This window comes from Miscanthus floridulus, chromosome 13 (assembly GCF_019320115.1).
Source record: "Miscanthus floridulus cultivar M001 chromosome 13, ASM1932011v1, whole genome shotgun sequence".
In the NCBI taxonomy this organism is placed as follows: Eukaryota; Viridiplantae; Streptophyta; class Magnoliopsida; order Poales; family Poaceae; genus Miscanthus; species Miscanthus floridulus.
This window is the reverse complement of record NC_089592.1, coordinates 25,218,466-25,227,375: the sequence shown is the minus strand read 5'-3', so window position 1 is coordinate 25,227,375 and position 8,910 is coordinate 25,218,466.

Genomic DNA, 8,910 nt, shown 5'->3' with positions numbered 1-8,910 from the left:
TTCGCAACGCCGCAGAGACCGTTGGCCAATTTGTGGCGCAACGCGTGCCTCCTTTTCCCACGAACGACGAGTTTGTAGGGATGACCGAATATGTCGCAGAGTCTTTCCACGACCTCCTCACGGAAGAAACAGACTCACCCTCCGCCTCTGACTCCAGTAGGGGGAGCCATCACCCCTCTCATGAATGTTTTATGGCAAGTACCCCCGAGGGACACATTGAAAGCATCCACGAGGAGGAGGCTACCCCGACAAACGACCTCAACAACGAGGTCGAGGGGGATATAGGGGCTCCACCCCACTTACGGATGGAGCAGCTGAAGGCCCGGCACCAAGAGCTCGAGGAAGCACGACTCTAGCTCGAGCATGAATGCGCGGAGCTCGATCAAGAGATCGAGCGCCACGGACACGGTGGGCGCGCGTGCCATGGCCCGCGATCTGAACCAAAGGATCATCGAGGACGATGAGGACCTCCCACACTTCGCCTGGGCAAGCCAGAACATCGTTGTTGCGGCGGCCTTGCTCCGTGAGCTTCCGAGGCCCGCAATGCCTTAGGATCATCGAGCCCATCGTGAGATTCACACGCTACTCGAGTGTGCGGCGACGCAGCAAGCCGAAAGCTCGTTGTCCCGACGATGCGAACTCGACGCCAGCCAGCGCACGCCCTCAGAGCGACCCGACAAGGACACATTAGTCCACCAGGTGCCGCAAGGCGGTAGGCTGCGCACCGCGGTCCCGGTGCTTAAGTGTCTCAGCCGCAACCGACGTGCGTGACATCCTCGACGCCCGTAGGCGTACCCGTGGTGATGCGGGGGAGGGGGCTAGCCACGGCTACCACCCTCGTCGTGGAGGACGCTACGACAGCGGCGAGGACCGAAGCCCGAGCCCCGACCTGTCAGGACCTCAGGCCTTCGGCCGACACATCCTCAACGCCGTCTTCCTGCCACGGTACCGACCACCAACCAACATCCCGAAATACTCTAGGGAAACGAACCTCGAACTATGGCTCGAGGATTATCTGTTTGCTTGCCAAGCCGGTGGAGCGGATAATGACGACTTCATTATCCGCAACCTTCCATTGTTCCTAGGTGATTCGGCATGAACATGGTTGGAACACCTTTCGCCCAACAGAATCCAAAGTTGGGCGGACATGAAAGAGATCTTCGTGGAGAACTTCCAGGTCACGTACAAGCATCCCGGGAACTCGTGGGATCTCAAAAACTGCCGACAGAAGGCCAGATAAACCCTCCGTGGGTACATTCGGCGCTTCTCCTGGCAAGGCAACGAGCTGCCTAACATCGCCGACGTCGATGTTATAGGATCTTTCCTGTCTGGGACCACCTTATGAGTCCCTGATTCACAAGCTAGGAAGTAAGGGCCCACGAACCACCAAGGAGCTCCTTGACATCACCACCAGCCATGCCTTAGGCGAGAAGGCGGTCGGAGCGATCTTTGACCACCTCAAAGGCAAGGCAAAGCGGGACAAGGACGCCAGTGAAGGCGCCTCCAACCGCCCCGTCAAGAAGAAGAATAAGCAGCGGCACGAGGGCTCGCTCGTGGCTGCTGCCGACCACAAGGGGGGCCAAAAGCCCATGGAGGGTACCTTGGACCACTTCGAGAAGCTGCTCGAAGGGCCATGCCCGAACCATTCCTTCCCCGTCAAGCATCTATACAAGGATTGCGGCCTCATGAAGCGGTTCTTGTTCGAAGGCTTCAACAAGGGAGGGCATGGAAAGGACCCTGAGGCAACAGTGGACGACACTGAGGGGAGGAAAAGCGGCTTTTCGATGCTGGATGGCTGCCTCATGATCTTCAGAGGGTTAGCGACCTACGAGTCCAAGCGCTACTAGAAGCTCATGTGCCGCGAGGTCTATACGACCGAACTGGTTGCGCCTGTCTTCCTCTAGTAGTCACAGTCCGACATAACCTTTGATCGGACCGACCACCTAGAGAGCGTCCCACAACCAGGGAGATATACGCTCGTGGTTGACCCGATCATCGGCACGAAGCGGCTCACCAAGGTACCGATGGATGGTGGCAGCGGCTTCAAGATCATGTATGCCGAAATGCTTGATGCCATGGGCATCGACCGATCGTGCGTCCGATAGACCGGAGTGCCTTTCCATAGCATCATGCCTAGAAAGCAGGCCATGCCACTTGGGTAGATCGATCTGCCTGTCACCTTTGGGGATCCATCCAATTATAGGATGGAGACCCTCACCTTCGAGGTGGTCGGGTTCCATGGAACCTACCACGCCATCCTGGGACATCCATGCTACGTGAAGTTCATGTCCATCCCCAACCACACCTATCTAAAGCTGAAGATGCCAGGACCATGCGAGGTCATCACCATCGGCACCTCCTTCTAGCGCGCCTACGAATGCGAGGTCGAGTGTTGTGATCACGCCGCGGCAATCGTCGCCTCCAAAGAGCTTGCGGCCATCGGGAAGGAGGTCACCGAGGAAGCACCCAACCCCAAGCGGTCGGCCAGGTCTTTCGAGCCAGTGGAGGGCGCCAAGGAGGTCCTCATAGACCCTAGCGGCTCCAAAGGCAAAGCGGTGTGCATTGGAACCACGCTTTCCTCCGAATAGGAAAGCACACTCGTCGTCTTCCTCCGCGCCAACAGAGACATCTTTGCGTGGAAACCTTCGGACATGCTGTGTATTTTGAGAGAAGTCACCGAGCATGCCTTAAAGATCAGGTCAGGATCCAAGCTGGTGAAACAATGCCTATGTCGCTTTGATAAGGGGAAACGCAAGGCCATCGATGAGGAGGTCACGAAGCTGTTGGCGGCAGGGTTCATCAGGGAAGTATACCACCTAGAGTGGTTAGCCAATCCCGTCCTTATACAAAAGAAGAGAGGGAAATGGAGAATGTGTGTTGACTACACGGGTCTCAACAAAAGTGTGTCCAAAGGACCCGTTTCCTTTGCCATGCATAGACCAAGTAGTCGACTCTACCTCAGGGTGTGAAACCCTTTGCTTACTTGATGCGTACTCCGAGTACCATCAAATCATGATGAAAGAGTCCGACCAACTCGCGACATCTTTCATCACCCTATTTGGATTGTTCTGCTACGTCACAATGTCGTTCGGTCTAAAGAACGCAGGGGCTACATACCAGCATTGTATGCTCAAGTATTTCGAAGACCTCATTGGGCAAACTATTTAGGCCTATGTGGATGACAACGTGGTCAAGTCCAAATGGGCTAACCAGGTCGTAGCCGACCTTGAGCAGACCTTCACAAAACTCTAAGCAAACAACATTAAGCTCAACCCCGATAAGTGCATTTTCAAGGGCCCAAGGGGTATGCTGCTTGGTTTCATCGTCTCGGAGTGTGGCATCAAAGCCAACCCAGAGAAGATCTCAGCCATCACAAGGATGGGCCTGATTCAGAACATGAAGGGGGTACAATGAGTTATAGGGTGCCTCGCCATGCTCAGCTGCTTCATCTCGTGCCTCAGCGAATGAGGTCTCCCCCTCTATTGGCTTCTGAAGAAAGCCGACCATTTTGAATGGACGCCCGAGGCCTAGGAGGCGCTTGACATGGTCAAACAGCTCCTGACGAAGGCTCCGATCCTGGTTCCTCTGATCGATGGAGAACCGCTTTTGCTCTACATTGTGGCCACCACACAAGTGGTCAGCGGTGCCCTAGTGGTGGAGCGAGAACAAGAGGGACACGCCCTCAAAGTATAGTGCCCCATGTACTTCATTAGCGAGGTCCTATCTGATTCTAGGACCCACTACCCTAAAATCCAGAATCTCCTGTACGCCGTCCTCATCACCAAGAGGAAGCTATGTCACTACTTCAAGTTACATCCGGTGATGGTCGTGATGTCCTTCCCCCTTGGTGAGGTCATCCAAAACCAGGATGCCACGGGAAGAATCGTGAAGTGGGCACTCGAGCTGATGGGACAAGGCATCTCATATGCCTCCCAGACGGCCATCAAGTCCTAAGTGCTGGCTGATTTCATTATAGAGTGGACCGAGGTCCAAATGCTGCCAGCAGTCGTCGACTAGGAGTTCTGGACGATGTACTTTGATGGATCATTGATGAAGAAAGGCACCAGCACAGGGCTGGTCTTCATTTGTCCCCTTAGGGTACACATGAGGTACATGGTTCGCATCCATTTCCCCTCCTCCAACAATGTGTCTGAATATGAGGCGCTCATCAATGGCCTACACATCGCCATCGAGTTGGGTATCCAACGCCTCGACGTCTGGGGCGACTCCCAACTAGTCATCGACCAAGTCATGACGAAGTCGAGCTGCCACGACACCAAGATGGCTGCATACTATCAAGAAGTGTGCCAGCTAGAGGACAAGTTCGACGGCCTCGAGCTCAATCACATCCTGAGGCATCTCAACGAGGTGGCCAACGCACTGGCAAAGGCGGCGTTTGGCCGAGAGCTGGTGCCAAGAGGCGTCTTCACTAGTAATCAGCACAAACCCTTGGTCCACTATGAGGATCCAGAACAAGCCGGTGATGGGCCGCCTGCCCTGGGCTCGGGGGCTAACCAGCTGTTGGCTCCATTCGACCCTGAGGTCATAGAGCTTGATGAGGATCCAGCGTAGAGCCTGACCCTCTGGCTGACTAGAGGACGCCTTACCTCGACTACCTTCTCCGCAAGGTGCTGCCGATAGACAAGATGGAGTCTTGGCGGCTCGCGTGTCGTGCCAAGTCTTTTCTCCTTGTTGAGGGTGAATTCTACAAGCGAAGCCACACCGGGATCCTGCAGCGCTGCATCCCCATCAAACAAAGGAAGCGGTTGCTAAGCAATATCCACGGTGGGATCTATGGTCACCATACTACGCCTAGAACCCTAGTCGAAAATGCATTCCGTCAAGGCTTCTACTGGCCGACCATAGTAGCCGACGCTGAACAGATTGTGTGCACCAGATAAGGGTGTCAGTACTACGCTCGGTAGACCCACCTTCTAGCCTAAGCTATCCAGACGATCCCCATCACGTGGCTGTTCACGGTCTGGGGGCTTGATCTGGTTGGACCTCTCCAAAGAGCACCCAGGGGCTATACCCACTTGCTTGTCACCGTAGACAAGTTTACAAAGTGGATAGAGGCCTAACTGATCTTCGCGATCAAGTTCGAGCGAGCTGTGCTATTCTTCCTTGATATCATCCATTGCTTTGGAGTAGCGAACTCCATTATCATGGACAATGGCACGCAGTTCACCGGGAAGAAGTTCCTCCAATTCTGCGATGAATATCACATCCGCGTCTATTGGGCCACCGTAGCGCACCCCCGCACGAACGGGCAGGTCAAGCAAGCAAATAGCATGGTCCTACAGGGCCTCAAGCCTAGGATCTTCAACCAGTTGAACAAGTTTGGCAGACGATGGGTCACAGAGCTTCCCATGGTGCTCTAGAGCTTGAGGACGACTCCCAGCCAGGCCATCGGCTACACACCATTCTTCATGGTCTACGGTTATGAGGCTATCCTCTCGACTGACCTCGACTATGGAGCGCCAAGGGTCAGGGCGTACGATGAATAGGGAGCTAAGGCATCCCTCGAGGACACCATGGACTAGCTAGATGAAGCGCATGATGTTGCCCTCCTCCGCTCGGCCAAGTACCAGCAAGCATTGCGCTGGTACCAGAGCCGTCGAGTACGGGGTCGGGCCTTCAACGTCGGAGACCTGGTCCTCCACCTCATCCAAAGCAGCAAGGACCGCATAAGCTCTCTTTGCCGTGGAAGGGACTGTATGTCATCACGGAGGTGCTCCGACTGGGCACCTACAAGCTCATGACCATCGATGGCGGAGTCTTCGCCAATGCCTAGAACATCAAGCAGCTACGTCACTTTTACCCTTAATAAACACACACTTTCTCTTATTAGTTTTGCTATCTAACTCTCCGACCTTTTGACACCCGACCCTAGCAATGGCGGGGGTCGGCCTCACTCGGGGGCTAATAAGAGCGTACTTATCCGGTAGACATTCTCTATGCCCGACCCTCTCTCATGTTAAGGCCTAGAAGTGAGGTTTGCGGAAACGAACGCTGAGTAAAATTGGTCGAACTGCGAGAGACCTACGCCTCGACGGCTGTCGTGCCTTTACACACTAGCGTGATCAGAGTTTTTTCCCCGCACCCCGAGATTTTTTAGCCTTAGTCACAAGAAGTGTCGGTGCGTGTCTAAGAGTTTATCCACGTGGCCTACTTTCTCTATTCCCAACCCCCTATCATGTAAAGACCTAGGAGCTAGGGTTGCAGGAACAAGCTCTGAGTATAACTGGTCGGACTACGAGAAACCTACGCCCCAGTGGCTACGACACCTTTTCTCACCAGCGTGATCAGAATTTGCTCACCCGCCCCCCGAGCTTTACGACCTTAATGATGGAAAGGGTCGGAATGCACTAACCTTTTTATACAAAAAGGGAAGAAGGGCTAAAAAGTTATTTGGCTATAACGAAATTTAAGAGCTTGTCCATTTATTACTAGTTCACCGCCTGGCTTATCTACCTAACTAAATTCTTGCACGGGATGTTCTCATCCTCTATCTCCATAGGCAAGTCCTATCCCAGCAGGGCAATACAAGTGACCGGACGGCTTAGCCGCTGCCGAGGGATGGGTAAGGAGTAGCAGGATGCCCCACGCGGGTTATGTCGACCCCATTACAAATGACGGACCTGGATTCTACTCGAACATATCTGATAAGAGCTCCCTAAACCCGTCACTCGTGCCATCGAGGTAAGTCCTATGCTAGCAGGCTACCCAAGTCAATCGAATGATTCGAGCCACAGCCGAGAGACGGGTCACCCTTACTTTACGCGCATTAATTTCGCTATCGAGCCCCTGATCCCTAGCAATGGCATGGGGTCGGGTCTCACTCGAGGGCTGGCACGAGTGTCTATTCAGTAGGCATTCTCGATGCCCGACCCCTTTCTTGGGCTAAAACCTAGAGGCAAGGTGTGCGGAAACAAACTATGAGTAAAACTGGTCGAACCGCTAGAAACCTATGCCCCAGCGGCTACGACATTTCTGCTCACCAACGTGATCAGAGTTTTTGTCCCTACACCCCGAGCTTTAGCCTCCACCTTTCCTAGAAGGATTTGGAGGGACCCATCGATGGAATCTCTATCGAGGAGAGGCCGGCAGGTCGCCCAGGTCTGTCGGATGGCTCGGGCCACTGCCAAGAGATGGGTATGGAGAAGTGGGATGCCCCATGCAGGTTATGCTAGCTCCATCACGAATGTTGGACCCGGAACCCACACGGACATATCCGGTACGAGCTCCCCGAACCCGTCACTCGAGCCATCGATGTAACTTTACTGACCCCCACTTTTCTTTTCCATTGCATGATCATTCATTCATCCATTCTCATGCATGCATTCATTCATTCATTCATTCATCCATACATTCATCCCATACATCCAAGCATTGCATATGCAACTACTGCATCACAACGCTTCGCGTCGTGTCATGAAGCGGTAGTTGTCTCATTCGATATGAACGGTGACCGACCAATGTTCGAAGGCCAGCCCACGAACGGCTTGAGGCCACCTCGCATCAAACAGAGCTAGGGGAAAAATATAGATGAGCCCCAGTGGCCTTGCCCGACCCTGCTCAGAAGTGAACAGGGACATCTAGACCCTTCTCATTTGATTCTAACCTCAAGCCAAACCCATAGAATCTCCATCGAGGAGAGGCCAGCGGGCCACCTGAGTCGCTCTCTGGAGTGACACAGGCATCTACCGGGAGGCGGGTTAAGGAGTAGTGGAATGCCACATGAGGGCTATGCCGACCCTGTCAGCAAATCATGGACCCAGATTCCACTCGGACATGCCCGTTAGCGAGCTCACCGAGCGTGACACTCGAGCCATTGAGGCAAGTGTCATTAGCTTCGTCCCTTTGGTTGCAAAAACCATGGATGGGGTGATGCATGAAACATGGCCGACCCCCACCAAGCCCCATGGGGCTTGGGGGCTCGAGCCGCCCGACCCAAACTCAGGAATCCACCTGACCAGGGTTCGAAGGCCGACCCACGAAGGGCTCGAGGCCGCCTTGCGTCGAATAGAGCCAGGGGAGAAAACACAGATGAGCCCTAGCGGCCTTTGCCCGACCCGTTTAGAAGTGGACAAGGTCATCTCGACCTTCTCATTCGATCCTAACCTCGAGCCGAGCCCACAGAATCTCCATCGAGGGGAGGCCAGCAGGCCACTTGAGTCGCTCTCTGGAGCGACATGGGCATCTACCAGGAGGCAAGTTAAGGAGCAGCGGAATGCCACATGAGGGCTATGCTGACCCCGTCATGAACGATGGACCCAGATTCCACTCGAACATGCCCGATAGCGAGCTCACCGAGCGCATCACTCGAGCCATCGAGGCAAGTGACATTAGCTCAACCCCTCCGATCGTGGAAACCATGAACGGGCCAATGATCACGAGCCGACCCTCGGCCGAACCCCTGCTACCCGTGGGGGCTCAAGGAAAGTTGGACTCACAAGGAGACCGAACGCGCGGTCATAGAACGATGGCTCAGATCCTAGGGAGGGGGTATGCACAAAAACAAGAGATGCTTTCTCCTACTAGTTTCGCTATCCTCTCCTAGATCTTTAGTGACACCTGACCCTAGCAATGGTAAAGGGTTGGGTCTCACTCGAGGGCTGATAAGGGTACACATACACCCTTTCTAAAACAATCACTGCACCCAACACCCTTCCTCACGTTAAACCTAGTAGCAAGGTCTATGAAAACAAACGACTGAATAAGACTGGTTAGACTGCAAGAAACCTACGCCCCAGCGGCTACGGCACTCTTGCTTACTAGCATGATCATAGTTTCCCCTCTACACCTCAAGCTCTACGGTCTTAACAAATGGAAGGGTCAAAACGCATGAACCCCTTTTCACACATAAAAAGAGAGGAAAAACAAATCCGTTCGCACCAAAACAAAATA